The sequence below is a fragment of the Parasteatoda tepidariorum genome, chromosome 1, assembly GCF_982258835.1.
Source record: "Parasteatoda tepidariorum strain Cologne lab strain chromosome 1, Ptep-v5.0, whole genome shotgun sequence".
NCBI lineage: Eukaryota > Metazoa > Arthropoda > Arachnida > Araneae > Theridiidae > Parasteatoda > Parasteatoda tepidariorum.
In genome coordinates this window covers 78,213,505-78,230,712 of record NC_141755.1, presented here as the reverse complement: position 1 = coordinate 78,230,712, position 17,208 = coordinate 78,213,505, and the positions used below count along the sequence as shown (strand labels likewise).

The 17,208-nt window shown below is 27.8% G+C and overlaps 1 protein-coding gene across 1 annotated transcript in view; it reads left to right on the top strand.

Moving 5' to 3' along the window:
• The first annotated feature begins 1,387 nt into the window (after positions 1–1,387).
• The window catches only part of LOC107457328 (uncharacterized), a 73,479-nt gene continuing 57,658 nt past the window's right edge, over positions 1,388–17,208 (top strand). Inside the window, exon 1 of the mRNA XM_021145404.4 lies at positions 1,388–1,715. The gene's annotated coding sequence lies outside the window, so the exon portion shown is untranslated. The remainder of the gene's footprint in view (positions 1,716–17,208) is intronic.

Below are 17,208 nucleotides of genomic sequence, written 5' to 3'. Positions count from 1 at the left end.
CGGCAGAAATCGTATTTTTGGCCATAGAAGGCACCATTGAAAAACAAGAAACACATCCTCTGTCTTAAATTCTCTTGGTTTTTCAAATAGGCTAACTGGTATTTGCAAGTAAAAGAAAAACGACATAATTTATGCTTATTTTATATAGATTTATGATATTTCATGTGTTTAAATCACAAGTAATTTTTAAAAAAAAGTTAATTAAAACTCATCAATGTTTAGAATTATTATAATATTATAAATCCTCATTAATCTCTTAGTTCATAATTCATGAAATAGAATCAGAGATGTGCAAAGCTTTGAAAATATTCATTCTAAGCTCGGAGCTGCAGGATAACAAACTAACGTATTTCAACTATCAGCTTTTTCGTTTAAAATAAAAATGCGTAATTCAAATTTTGAGTCGTTAGAAAGCTTATACACATAGGGCACTTTAAAAACTGGTCCACATGTTGCAAATAAACCCTAACAGCATCAAGAATTTGATAATTCTTCATACTGCTATGGACGATAATGAAACTTTAAAGCTAGGAAGTTGTGATTTTGTTGCCAACAATTCATTTCAGCTATAGTCATAAAAATATCCGCAATACATAATTCAGGAAACGGAATTGCGAATACTTAAAGTTCTAAAAACTACTTGAATTTTCTGGAAAACTTGTGCTGCAATAGGTTTAATTCATTCAAAAAAGATCCATATTCCAAGATATCGAGACTATGGGATATTCAAGACAATATTACTAAATTACTATTAAAATATAGAGTTGTAAACTAAATCGAAGACATTGTTAAATTAATGGCAAAGTATGGCGCTATAAGCTGACTAGAAGGCGTTGATGTTAGATTAAAGTTGAAGTATAATTGCTATCAAATTTTTAAAAAAAAGACGGAAAAAAAAAAACTCAACGGTATATAGTATGTTTCAGTTAGTCATTAAAAATGTTCAATTCATTATTCAATAAACAGAATTCCGTCACTTAAATCTCTAAAAACTGCTCTAAGTTTGGATTTGCAGGATAACTTGTGCTGTAGTATGTTTCAGCTACTGTTTTATTCATTCAAAAAAGTCATATTCCAGAAGATCGGGATTAGGATATTTAAGGCAATAATGTAAAGACATAGCGCTATAACCTGACTAGAAGACATTATTATTAAATTATAGCGTTCTAAGCTGACTAGATGGCTTTAATGTTAAAGTATATTGCAATAAGTTGACTAAATAGCTTAAAGTATAACGTTATAAGTTATTAAATTAATAAAACGTGTTGATGTTTGCTCTCGAATGTACTATGAGTATTATAAAGCTTGAAAAGGTTTATTACAGAAGAAAAAAAGGTTTTTATTGCAACACTTTCCTTCCAGTGGTTTTGTCGCGACTTATAATGACAGACCGCGGCACGTCGGATAGTAGGCAGGTAAGTAGGGGTCAGAAGTGCGCCCACCCACCAGCCACAAGACACCAACAAGCTCGGATGGCCTCGGGCCCCGTTCGGGGTTGGCCGGTTTTTCTTTGGGTGTAACCATCTTAACTGAGAGCAAAGCAGTTTCAAAGCGAAGACTGCGTTGAAATGCTTGGACAACAGCAACGCTTTAGGACCGCGGGGCTCCTCACTTTTAGAACTAGTGTCTTTCCTCAATCATAAATTCGTTTTGGATTACTTCGAATTTTCGTCGGGTTTTTGTTCGGAACCGCGCCGGTGTACCTTCGGTTGACGGTAAGTTCGCTTCTTGGGCGATTATTTTTCATCCTTTTTTAACTACTTGAAAAATGTTTTGATCTACAACTCTTTGAACTTTTTAATTAAATTTGTTTTATAAATTACTTTAAGATATTTATTTTTTTTTAAAATTAAATTTCAAAATTCATTTGGAATTTTTTTAAATTTTTTTAATTTATTTTATAAGTTTTTTTTTTAATTTTACAATTTTTGTTGTATCATTAAAAATCTTGAATTCTCTAAAAAATTGGTTTAATATTGAACCATAATATTGGTATTTTGACTACTTCACTATTGGTACTACTTGAAAAAAGTTTTTATCTACAATTCTTTAAGCTTTTTAATAAAATTTGTTTTATAAATTACTTTAAGATACTTATTTTTTTAAAATTAAATTTCAAAATTCATATGGAAGTTTATTTTATATATTTTTTTTTTGTTTTGCAATTTTTGTTGTATCATTTAAAATCTTGAATTCTCTAAGGAATTGGTTCAATATTGAACCATAATATTGGTATTTTGAACAATAACACTACTCAAAATTGGTGCAATCTTAGTGATGTGATAAATCGAAAAATGTTTTTGTTCAAGTTAAACTTGATTACACAATTCTATAGCTTAAGTTATATGTTTTAAGTTTACACCACATTTAAATAGTAAAAAATTCGAACAATATCATGGTTTGACTTGGCATCTTATTATAATGTAACAAGTTTATATGAAATTATCATTAAAAGGGCTTCGAAGTTTTTAAAAGTGTAGTGTTATACTTTTTTCAAAAAAATTTATATCGTAATTTTCTTATATCATATTTGTATTTATTAATAAACAAAAGGAAAATGGAAAGAAAACTTATTCTTTACAATTATTTTTCCTGCAAAAATTTCTCCTTTAAAGTTCTTTTCCAAAGTTAAATTCCCTGAAAAATTTGGACCATAATATCGTTATTTTGAACCATAATATTAGTATTTTGAACGATAACACTACTCAAAATTGGTGCAATCTCAATGATGTGTTAAATGGAGTAATTTTTTTGTTCAAGTTAAACTATAGAATTGTGTAATCAAGTTTAAGTTATGTGTTTTAAGTTTACACCCCATTTAAATTGTAACAAATTCGAATTATATCATGGTTTGGCTTAGCATCTTATTAATATTGTGACGTGTTTAAATGAAATTATTATTAAAAGCGCTTCGAAGTTTTTAAAAGTGTAGTGTTATACTTTTTTCAAAAAAATTTATATCGCAATTTTCTAATAACATATTTGTATTTATTAATAAACAAAAGAAAAATGGAAAGAAACTTATTGTTTACAATTATTTTTCCTCTAGGATTTTCTTCCAAAGTTAAATTCCCTGAAACATTTGGACCATAATATCGTTATTTTGAAAATAAGACAGTGCAAAATTGATGCAATCTTACTAAATTGTTTATTCGAATAATGTTTTAGTTTGATTTGAATAACATTTGCTATGCCATATTATTGTGTAATCACGTGATGTGTTTTAAGTTTGCACCATATTTAAAATTCAACAAATTTGAACGATATCCTTGTTCAACTTCGTATCTTATAAGGGTTATTACAAGTTTTAATGAAATTATTATTTAATGCACATCAAAATTTGTATCACCCAATTTGTATCGTTAATAAACAAACAAAAAAAATAGAAATAAATTTTATTTTATTTCTCCAAAAATAAATCCTGAAAGTTGTCCCTCGAAAGTAATAAATTTTCCTTTTTTTTTTACATAAAGTAAAAAAAATAAAAAATAGCGAACAATAATTAAAATGCGAGATTTAATTTAACCGAATATTCTTGACACCTAAAGTGCTTAATTAAAAGTGTTTACATTTTTAAGCTGAAAAAACTTAAGGGAATATTTAATGTTTTTCTAAAAAAATTCTGAATTGATAATAGCACAAAATTCTCAGTTTAAAAAACACAATATCAAGTATCAAATTAATGACATTTTTTTCTGTATGCAGTTAGGTTGATAAAATTAGAAAACAATTTAAAATGCCTTTTTTTTTTATTCATTTTACATGAGAAATATGTTTTTCCTTTATCATCTCAGAAATTATTTTTGTGTCTAGTTAAGGTGAAAATTAAATTATACTAATATCGCAAAGTTCATTCTGAAATTTTGATAACTATATTCTCTTACAATAACAACTGTAAGCTTTTTTAGTTAATTATCTTACGTAACAGGTTTAACAGATACTGCTTAAATTAATTAAAGTATTAGTTTAAAAATGAAATTAAAATTGCAATTTAAGTATCAAAAGGAAAAGAAGCGATAATATTTCACTAAGTATGAATACAGATAGCTACTTGTAATAGTTAGGATATTTAAATTACATATTGCAATTTCTACTAGTTAATATGTATCATAAAGATGTTTTTTTTATTCTGTTTTTTCTATATTCATATTGTGCAGATTTATGAAATCTTCATTATTCTTTTATGTAAAATATTTTAATACACTTTCTAGTATATAAGAAAATAGAAAAATAAAACATTTTGGAATAAGATTTATATCATTTTAATGATGTCTAAATAAGAAACTTAAGAAGTTTCATTATTTTGAAATTTATGCACATGGTAATAATTTTTTTACAGTATTTAACTTTTACATTTGTTGATTTACAGATTCAAATAAATTTTCAATTCATTTTAAATTTATTTGACAATTGTAACTCTCAAATAGAATTTAATTAAGTGTATAGAACCAAATGGAAAAAACAATTAAATCTTTATGTATGTAATTATAAAGTCTTAATTTTTCGATCATGACCTAGAAGTACTCAAAAAAGCAGTCACTATATGCTTTAATTGCTTTGTAAAATAAAAAAAAAATATCAAGATTTAACTGTATTAGCTTTTAAATGACTTAATTTGTATAATTTATTCAAAACTTACTTAAATATAACATTTTTCTACTTTATAATAAAACATTTATGCAAGGTACCTATAAAAATATATCAATTGCAATGGTGTGAAAAAGCTGTTTAATTTAGGTTATTTATTTCATTTCACACATTAAATAGAAGTGAATTAATCTAAATTTTTTTACAAATGCTCAACATATACATACATTTAGAAATTCAGTTCCTTGCACACTTCGTTTAACTATGTTGGAGCCAAATTAATAAGAGCAATAACTTCTTCAAATTTGTGCCCCAATTCTTTGGACCTCATTGATTAGCGGCTGACCAATGATTCAATGGTTTTAAATTGGTAGAAAGATTTGCAAATTTATGCAAGGTACCTATTAAAAATATATCAATTTCAATGGTGCGTAAAAGCTGTTTAATTTAGGTTATTTATTACATTTCACACATTAAATAGAAGTGAATTAATCTAAATGTTTTTACAAATGCTCAATATGTACATACATTTAGAAATTCAGTTCCTTGCACACTTCGTTTAACTATGTTGGAGCCAAATTAATAAGAGCAATAACTTCGTCAAATTTGTGCCCCAATTCTTTGGACCTCATTGATTAGCGGCTGACCAACGATTCAATGGTATTAAATTGGTAGACAGCTCTGTAATATGGACATCATATGAAACTTGGAATGAAACACTCTTAAATGGAATTTTTAAAGGCACTCATTACAAATTACAGAACACAATACGCTTTTACGTTCAGATGTCACCATTTTGCATGTGTTGCCCTGCAAAATACTGGGTGTAAACTACCGACGCTAAAAAAATAACTAGAACATGGAGAAAGCGCTTGTGCAGCAGCATTTAGAACACCATTGAAAATCGATAACTACGAAGTATGTGGTGCGTACCTAACTACGGATCAAATGTTCAAAGGTTAGCGAAAGATTTGTCCACGCATCTTAATAAATTTATTTTTTTAAAAAACTTGGTATATTTTATCTAATTTCATGTATCATTATGGCGTTCCATTTGTAAAAGTGCCATAAAATCCCAGAAATGTGCAAAGAATCTACTGAATTCTTGATAGATTTAGAACTCAGCTGAGAGGTAACAATATACTAAATTCAGCTAAAATATATTTAAAACTAAAGGTCTGTTAAATCCAGATGAGATGTATTTAAGACAAAAGGTCTGCCTTTCAATTTATATATTTGTGAATTGAACCTCTTTAAAAACCATGATTTTTTCTAACAAAATGAAGAGAAATATAAAAATATAATTAATTTCATTCTTGGTATTTTTTCAAAAAACGCTGATAGTTTATTGGTTAAAGAGATGAGCTAGTATTGGTAAAGGACTAGAGTTTGATAGTGGTTTGAAGCCCACCCTATTTCAATGGGTAACATCTTGTTAGGAAAGTGAAAGAAGTTTGTTAGCAATGCTGGCTACATTGACACCATCGGCCGTTTGGCAAGAAATTATCGGCTTTAAGCTCCACGACTACCCTTGCAGATAACAGGCTATAGAGTAAATGCTTTGTTTATTTTTTTTAATAAAAACTATATGTATTAACAAATAATTAAAAAAATAAATTGGTTGATATTTTCATTACATTAATATTTAAGTGTACAAAGATTTTGATTCGCTTAAATAGTTCTAGAAACGGAAGCGAATATGAAGAAAAAAATGAATCTTTCATAAAAGAATTTAAACTTTAAACCGCTCTTTTGACTAAACTCTTGAGTGCTTTCTCTCTAAATTTGTAACTATAACCCTCGAAATTTGAGGACCAAAAACTAAATTTGTTATATTTTTTTCTATAAAATAAATGTAACACGTATATTTTAAATTAAGCTTTAAAATAATTTTTTTTATTTTAAAATATCATCGGTACTAATATTAGAATAAAATCTATCTAATGAATCGTTAGTACTGTTTTCTAATACGCGAAAATCCGATCATTATATAAAAAGTTATTCAAGATGTTCCGTTTTCGGGATGAAAATGTTACCAGACACTGACATGGCATATTTCAAGATAATTAAAATAGTTTCAGAAACGAAAAATACAGTTCAAGTTTATTTTTATTAGATCATACAATAAATTTGTTGAGTCTAATATAAATAATACTGTTTGTATGATATAGTTTTCCTGATTAAAAATAAGTTGTAGCTACAAAAATTATTGTAACTAAAAATTTTGTATCTTTATTTGCTGGCCTAGTTTGCGTTATGACATAAGAATTACATGATATATTTTTTTTAACTCAATTTAGTATTGAAAATACCATCACTTTCATTACTTCGTATAATCTATCCTTGTATAAAAGTTTAAATGTTGTTTTAAATTTTATAAAATCAATTTGAAATCAACGTAAAATTTGTAATTCATAAGACAGCAATATAAATAAAGTAGGCATTTAAAAATGCTTCAGTTATATTTTGCCTTAAAATGTATTCTATCGAGATGTTATCTCAAAAGACTCATATTTTATTTTTTATAAAATCTCAAATGGCATTGTTTTTAGCAAAAGCTCGCAATTACATTAAGAAAAAAAACATGTGAGTTTGTCCTAATTAAGCCTAAATAATACAGAATCTCTGACCAAAAACTTTTTTGAATCGACTATATATGATAAAATTGATGTAAGCAAAGTCTCATTTTAGATTTTTCCAACTGATTCATATGATTACTTCATCACTATGAGACAATAGACAAAAATATCACTTTTATAATTTAGGTTAAGTCAAATTATGTAACTGGAACTGCAACTATAATGAAATATTATAATCTGTCATAATTTTCTCTTTAAAGTGGGTAATTGGGGAATTTTTGTGAACATTCTTAGCAAATGCCGGGTTTCATTTATGCATAAAATTTCAAATTTGCATTAAAAAGGAGGTTTAATTCTCCCATTAATCATAATTTGAAATTTGACATAAGAAGTAATATTTATTTTTACTCATGAAGTTTTTGTTAAAGTTAAAACAGGCGGTGATTAGATCAATTTTACGGTTTAATGTGTGTTTTGATATTTATGTATGTTGTCGCTAATGCAAATAACTTGCATTCTATAAAATGCTTTACCATTACATAGTATGCTTGAAATCACCCGGCAAATTATGAAACGATTAATTTTTCTCACATTGCATAGGAATTGTACACATTGATTAATGAAAAACAACAAGAATTTTATACATTGACTAAGAAATATTTAGAATACATCTAATAATTCATAATTTGTTTAAAGTGCATGTCATTCTGTAGAAGAACTAGGCATTCCATACAATGGCATGGCAAAATACAGAAAGATTCTCCTGTATCTTATTTAGCCTAAGAACGTTTGGTACTCTAAAGAATGATTAATCATTGTATTGATCTCTAAATTACCCGAATAAAGTATGGTATTATTAATATTTCTTGCATTGGAAAATGCTTAGACATTCTATAGAACGACTAATGGCAAACCCGCAAAGTAAGAAAAGATTAATATTTCCCATTTGGTCTAGTTATTCAATACAATGACTAATGAAAAATTTAACGGCATTATTTACATTTACTAGCAGTAAGCGTATAATAATTCGCGTATTTCATATTTAGCTTAAAGAAAAAGTTTAGATCCATAGAAGTTAATTTTAACAAATGTTTAATAATATTTAAAAGAAAAATAATGTCTTTCTTAAAATTAAATTTTTTTTTTTCTGAATAACTGTGTATTTAGTAAAGAACTAAATCCTTTTATTTGGCTAAAAGAAATTTGAAAAACTTCCACAACAACGTAAATATTATTTCTAAGTGGAGGCTCTTTCTAAAAAATCTGAATATGATACCTACTGCAGAAAGCTATTCAAAAGTATCAAATTTACCTTTTGCTTGCAAACATAGTTCAGATATTCGATATGCCCATACATTTCTTTTTCCCCCATTTTCATGCGTTTCATAAAAAAAGCAGCCTAAACAAATTGTGAAAAAAATGGATCACATTTTTCGATATCGCAAGCCATCATCTCAACACTTTTCCATCATAACCAATAGTTTCATTGTTCGCAGCTGTTTTGAAAAGGCATTAATGATCTTCTCGGGAGTATCCAAATCCCATAAAAGGTGATAAATCTGAGAAAAAATAATTCCATTGACTGAAAGCCATTCCATATTCCAAATCTGCAAGGAAATGCGTCATACAGGTTTCTTTGATGACATGTGTACCTGATATTCAGCCATTATTACTTTATGAAAAGAACTAATATATATGTTAGGGTTTTAGAGATAATGCTCTATCAAATTGCTTAACAAAGCAGATTTTATTTTTATTGCTTCTTCCTTTTTGTGAAAAAGAATTTTGGTAGGGGAAAGAAAACGATATTTCTATTGATACGCTTCTAAATTTTCCATCATCTCTCATGTAAATTTAAAGCATTTTGTTAAGTTCGACAAGAATTTATTCTGAATTGATTTTATTCCAGTAAGTTTAAGATAATTCATTATTCTAGCTCCAATAAACTCTGGCAGGAAGTCGAGCGTTATCAAAGTATTTTTGCTTATCTCCATTGCAAAGACCATGCTATAATTTTGTTTCGTAAAATTCATCTCACTATATTTTAATGCACAACAAAGAGCAGTGACGGCTGAGGGAATAGAGGGCTCGTCTCCTAATGAGGTGTCCCGGGTTCAAATCCCAGCAATGACTGGTTGATGCGAATTCGACATCCGGCTTGCATCGATCACAGTGCTGACGTAAAATATCCTCGATGGTAGACGGATCATTGGTTAGAATCCCTTTGCCGGTAGACTCACAGCGGGACTTTTTCGTGGTTTTTCTCTTCGTGTAAAGCAAATGCGGGTTAGTTCCATCAAAAAGTCCTCCAAGAAGGTAAATTTCTCCCAATACGTGATCCAGAAGTTTTTTTGTTCTCTGGATTGGGTTCAAAATTACAAAGCTACGGAGTTGAACATTGGTAGTCGTAAATTCATAATTGAGTCAGCTCTTCAAAGACGGTTATTAAAAAAAAAATGCACAAACGAAAAAGTGAAGAAAAAAAGCTTAGAATACTTAAATATTTTAATAAATAATTCTTTCGACAAACAAAAACTGTAGGCAAGTGTTTTATTATTATCCAAATTCGAAATTTTTCTTTTTGCTAAGTTAATTAAAAATTTATACGTGCAGCTTAATTCTTCCTAATCAAAAAGTAAAAGATAACCTTAAATCTTAAATCCTCTTTCAATTTTCCATTAGCACGAAAAGAAATTTCAATTTTAAGCAGTTTCTGCGTTACGAAAAATCTCATGTTTATGAAAATATCAAGACTCTCTTTCATGAATATGATTAAACCATATATATATAGTTCTCTTCTCCTTATAGCATTGAAATGAACGAAGTAGCAAAAATAATGAATTTAATGTACCGGATAAGTTAGCTAACATTCGGGTAAAATTAATAAAGGATCGTTTACGTTTCCGGGTATGCGTTTTATTACAAGCTTTAATGAAACTTTCAGAACATTCCGGGAAAATACGGAATTCTACTTTATAGGAATGCCGATTGTCTGTATTAGACAGAATTTATTGTAATTCGTTAGTGCAAACAGTCAAACGACAATTTCGATAACCTAGGTCTTCAAAAAACTTTAATTGTGCACATTTTTTAACAAAATAATATCGTTTGCAGACAAATCATAAGCAGCAATTGTTACGGCTTTCATAATTCATTAATTAATACAGAATTATTCAAATATGTGTTTTTTGAGAGCCTAAATTTTCTTATCATATGATTAAATAGAGTAGGCCAGATAAGCATAATCTAGAGTTGCGTTACTGAAAAAAAGATTTTTTAATATATTTTCTGCTTAAATTACCGATAAATTGGACCCAAAAAGATCTAATGCGTTTATCAAAGCTTATAGATGCAGATCCAAATGCTCTCAATTATCTTTGTTTATCAATATATATTATTATTATTAATAATAATTATTCTGAAGGTTCTTAAATTAGTTTAAATTAAAAATGTTGAACATGAATCGTTCTTCCTTTCATTATTAATTAATGAAATGACGCTGAAACAGTGCTTTTTTTGCATCTTTAAATATTTAATTAATCAAATTTTATAGAAATTCTACGTGATTTCTGCGCTTATCTTCTGTATTTAGGATCTTATTTTTAAATTAGAGTAATTACTAGTTTAAATTTATAATGAATAAAATTCTTTTTAAACGTTGAATAATGTTAATGCTAATTAATTTCGAATTTTTTTTAACTACCAAAGGCAAAGAATTTTGTTCTAAAACTAGTTTAAAAAAAGGCAAAAAAAATATTAAATCATCTAAAGTATTAAATCCGCCGCCACTGCTTTTTTGTTGCTAAGCATTTTACACCAGTTTTTTTTTTAATTTGTGGGTATAATTGCTTTTATAAGTTATATATCTTATGATAAGATTAAAAATATGTAACAAATTTTATATTATTTTACTTATATACAAAGCATTTGGATGTAATAAATTTTATATTATGTACATATTTTCCCGATTATGATGCGAAACTAAAAAAACGTTTTTTATAGAAGCTCATTTTATATTGTTATGTTGAGATTAATATTTTCAGTAGATTCGTAATTTAGTACAAAATTTTATCAGCTATCGATGTTGAAATTTTACATATTTATTGTATTTATTTGAGTAAGAATTTGCTATTCAAAATTTACCTTACATTCATACAGCAAATGGAAATTTTGAATTTTAAGTAAATTGTTACAGGAAACGAAAATTGTTTTATCTGAACTGCGAGGAAATATCATATTCTGTTTCTTCTAGTGTATGTTCAAAAATTAATGAAACTATCTTTTATTTTCCAAAATGTTTATTCGTAATGAATAATTCATTCTACATCGAAAATATCAAAGCTTGTCTATTAAAATTAATTTTATTGGATATGACGAGTGAAGAAACGATATATTTTGTTTTTACAGTATATTTTTACAAATTAATAAATTTTTATCTTTTTCTTAAAAATAGGTATTAACATTGAATATCTTATTCTATAGTAAAAATATAAAATTTTGACTATTTAAAATTAAGAGAAAATTCTATCTGAAGTGCCAAAAAAATAATATATTGCAATTAATATGGTATATTTTAAAAAATTAATAAATCTTCTACCGTAAACAGGGGCGAGTCTACCCATTTTTCAGTTTGTCAACTTTCAAGTGGTCAAACTTTTGTAAATATTAAAGAAAAAAGGCTTTTAATAGGTGTTTCGGAATTGCTATTTATCCCTCTTTAAAGCTGTGAAATCGATTTTAGAAAATATTAACAGTTACTCTGTTACTGTATATTTTTATAGAACTGCTGACAAATCTCTCGTATGGGGCGAGTCTACCCATTCTACTAAAATGAATGTTACCATTGTAAATAATCAAATTTTACTATTAAATTGTTATTTTAGTTACTATATAGGATATTTATGAAGTAAAATTCATAACTTTATTATATATTCCATTTTTTTATTCATAAAATAACACAAATTGAGTATTTGATCGATTATCACATTTTGATCACAGTTTTGTTTTTATAATCATTAACATTATAAAATAAAAATTTTTTCTGATTATTGTTGATAAAAATAAATAAAAATTAATATAAATTTACAATTAAGTAATTAATAAATAATAATAATTAAAGATTATTAACAAAATTGAAATTCAAGCATTCGGAATCATGAAAAATCCTTTTCCCATTTTTTTGGAGGTAATAATAATTTATAAATAATAATTTATTTAATTTGCATTAAATAAAAACAGTTAATTTTGTAATATAAAAATTGAAAAAATAGGTAAAATAAACATATTTTATATTTACATTTATATTTAACCTATAAATTTTTTTATTAATGATAAATTTATCAATGCAGAATTAAAATAATATACTCAAATTCATTTAAAATGACTTAATTTTAATATAAACGAAGTTCTAAATTATATTATTATGCTTTATTAAAACTAAATACGAATGGGTAGACTCGCCCCGCGAATTCTGGCTTTTTGTTTACAACAGCAAAACTTACATTCTTTTTGTTTTTTTTTCATATAAAATTAACGTAATCTTAGTCTTAGATAAGTTTATCACTTTACCAAAGTGAAAATAGTAATAATAATAATATACTTACGGAGCACCAACTAAACGTTTGCTGATTTTCAATTCAAATCTCTCAAAAGACGTTTGAACAGGTCGGTTAAAAAGACACCAAATAAATAAAAACGGATCAAACTACTACAGCGCCATCTTCGTTAGAGTCTGAACTAAGTTCTCCGTCGGTAAAAAATTTTTTATTTGCAATTTAAAATAGCGAAAATTAAATAAAACTAAAATGGGTGGACTCGCCCCTGGATGGGTAGACTCGCCCCGGTTTACGGTATGTCAAAAGTATCTAATGTTGAATATTTTAAATTTTAGTGAAAATCATAATTTAATATTAGTGAAAATTTAAAATTTGTAACTATTTAAAAATAAAGAGAATTTTTATCCAGATTGCAAAAAGTAATATACATTTATTGTGATTAATATTATAACATATTAATTACAGTAAATATATTATTTATTTGAAATCTGGATAATTAATTTTTAAAAAAATTAATAAAATAATATCTTCTATTTTGAAATGAGTTGTTAATATTGAATAATTGATTTTGCACTGAAAATATTAAACTCTTAGCTGTTGTAGGTTTTTCAATAAATAAATTTTCGTAACTCATTAATAATGTTCACACAATTAACTGAGGATATGATAAAGGGTTATATTGACTTTGTTAAAAGCTTTAATTTGGAAGAAAAATCTTCCAAGTAAACATTTCTCTCTCCTCCTTTATTCTAAATCTATATATATAAAAGAAAGTCGTGTTAGTTACTTCACTTATAACTCAAGAACGGCTGAACCGATTTAGCTGAAAATTGGCAGGGAGGTAGTTTAGAGCCAGGAGAAGGACATAGGATACTTTTTATCCCGTGCGATAAACCGTTCCAGCGATATCAGTGAAAGTCGAAATGGAATTTTCTGATTGGTTAAAAGCTAGCCATTGTTTTAAATTTTGCTATAAACGATTCAATTTTCAAATATCTTGAAGATAACAACAGTGATATTTTCTATCTTATAACTCTATTCATTTAGAAAAGTAAATTAAAGTAAATTGCATATACTTTAATTTTTAATTCGCGCTTTTCTTTATGTCAGGTGAGCACAAGCAAGTAAAATCAACGAGAATAGATTTCTTAATTGTTGGTCGTATCACGGATTCAGTACTGTGAAAACTGTTTAATAAATATAAAGACAAAAGCAAATTTCATTCAAATTGCACGTTTTCAGAAATATTTATATTTAGTACGTAATTTTAGGTTAGCAAAATTAAATATACTTTTCGAAGATTTCAGTGCTGTGACAGTTGTCATTTGAAAACTATTAGTTTGTTTGTTTATTTATGCAAAGTTTTCGAATTCATCCATTTTATTTCTTTCATTTATAAAATTGATTTTTGTTTTAAATCTTATAATTTTCATATTTCTTATTCATCTCATTTTTATTGATCTTTTTATCATTTAAAATATGTATGTGATATTTCGATTTAGCAAATTTGCGACCACTGCCAACTTTTACATTTCTTTTTCGTTGTCAGAAAGAATATTTGCAAAAATATGCCGCCTAAGCAAATCGCTCTTAGTCGGTCGACATCTCAAGCGCGCAAAAAGAGAACTACCCGTGTTTCAGAAACATCGGAGCAACGGGAAAAAGACTTGAAACTAATCGAGAACAGAATGCTTTTGCCCGTTCCTTAGAAACGTCTGAGCAACAGGAAAGAAGACTGTCAACAAATCAACTACGAACTACACAAGCCCGTTCGTCGGAAACATCAGAGCAACGGGAAGCAAGAATGAAAACCGACCGAGAACGCATTTCGCTATTCAGACGCTGCCAATACTCTGATTTGAATTTCAGTGCATTTCTCTATGATCCGACAACAAACTATAGTCTTCCCCCAAGTGTCATCATCGGAGAAATATATCAATTATGTATGTTTTGTAATGCTCTCAAATTTAAAAATGAAACAGCTGAAATTTGCTGTTCTAGAAGCATACAGAAACTACAAGATTTTACGTCGCCTGCCGAGACATTATCAACCTTCGTATCAGGTCAAACAAACCAATCGAAACATTTTTTGGCGCATATACGCCGGTACAATTCGTGTTTCTAAATGACTTTATTCGGTGCTACACGTATCCTGAACGAGAATTACATCCCAACATTCAAAGTGCAAGGCCAAATTTATCATCGTGCAAGGATCACTTCTTTCAATGCCTAACGCAGATCATAAATTTCTACAAATTTATTTCATGGATAACACAAATGATCAAGTCAATCAACGTTGTCAGGTAAACAATGGCACTAAACGAAAAATTGTTACCGTATTACAAAAATTTTTCGATCAACATAATCAGTTAATTAGGCTGTTCACAATTGCCCTAGACTAAATGTCATCCGATATTTACAAAGTTGTTATTAGAGCTGAAAAAACACCTGTAGGCCACCACAAAGAAAAATACAATGCGCCAACATTGGATGAAGTGGCTATTGTTATAGTTGGCGAAGAATTTACCTCCCGCGATACAGTTCTTCATCGCAGAAATCGTGACGTTCAAAGAGTTCTCAGAAACGTATCGATCATATGATGCATTGCAATATCCTATTTTATTTTGGTGAGGAGAGGAGGGATATTATTTTAACATAAAATTAAGAAGTCCGCAAACAGGCGAGAAAACCAATAAGAAAGGAAGTGCAATAAGTTTTTATGCATATAGATTAATGATTGCCAAAACGCTGATAATCATACTTTAAAATGTCGACAATTAGTTCATCAATACATTGTCGATATGTATGCGAAAATTGAAACTGAACGCCTACTGTATATTAAATTAAATCAAACCAAATTACGTTCAGAAGAATGCATTCATTTACGGGATGCAATAATTAATGATGGTAACGTTAATCCTAATGATGTGGGGGAAATGATTATATTGCCGACTACATTTGCAGGGAGAAAAACTTGGACTCCCTGCAAATGTAGTATTCATACATGTCTGAGTATTCATACATGTGCCTTGGACTCCAAGGCACATGTATGAATACTCACAGGATGCAATGACATATGTTCTCGCATATGGGCTCCTAGATTTATTTATTACATTTACGTGCAATTCTGCTTGGGTTGAAATTAGAGATATTTTGTTACCAGGACAATCATCATCGGATCGTCATGATATTACAGCACGTGTGTTCAAACAAAAATGATAATCTTTACTTGATTTCATTGTGAAGCGTCATGTTTTTAGAGAGACACGGTGTTGGGTGTACTCTATTGAATGGCAAAAACGAGGATTGCCTCAGGCACACATTCTAATTTGGCTTATTGAAAAAAAACCACCTTCTAAAACTGATCAGATATCAGCAGAAATTCTTGATGTCACCATAGATCCAGTCTTATTTCAGATCATTGTCCAAAATATGTTTCATGCTCCGTGTGCATCACCATACATGTCTGTTTGAAAATGCACTAATGATATCCTAGAGAATTAACTGCTTTTTTTCACCATTAAATAAAATTTGCATTTCAAATCATAATCGCAAATGTCATTTACACACTTAAATACCAAATTCAAATTCAAATTGAAAGCGTTGCAACGCACGCAGGGTACAGCTAGTAGTTCAATAAAGGCTAGTACAAAGAGATGATAGAAATCTTTATTTGACTGTAGCTTTGAAAATTATTTAACTTATCAATTTTGGAATAAGTAAAACATTCGTTGTAGTTTTAACTGTTTCGATACGAAACATTTAATTAATCATAACCTTAATAGTTGTTTACTTAAATATTGTAATAATAAATATGATTTTACGCTAACACAAAACTATGAAAAAATTTCATAAAATTTTTCATACAGATTTTTGTCTAAAAATAAAAGAGATTATTAATAAACAAGTGTTAATTCATATTTTTTCTTTCAAAAAAAAAAGATATGTAGATTTAAAAGCATTTTTTAGCACATAAACTGCGAATATTTTTAAACTCATTATGTGAAGTCACTGGGATTTATCGTTTTTAATAAAAAATATTTTATTAAATAAATACTGTGTTTCTCATGTTTCAATCAATAATTAAGCTCATGTTTATCTTATTTATTACAAATTCATTAATTACAATTAAAAAAATTCTTTTTTAAATTAAAAACTATTCATTTTTAAACTGACAAAAATCCAATGAGTGAGATAGATTGGTTCATACTAAAGATGTCACTGTACTCTGTATTTAAAAAATATAATTAGAAAATTTTATATAATCCATTAGCGTTCTCGAATTTTATACAAGCTCGATTTTTGTACATTCGCCTTATTTTTTGGTGTGTTAAAATATAATTCCCCTAAGTTTTCAAAAAGTTTAAAGCTATATGCTCAAACTTATTAAATTTCAACATTCAATTACTGAAGAAATTAGTTTTATAAAGTTGTTATTAGAGATATAGTAACTAGTCCTATTTCCGATATTTTGATAATTTTTTGAC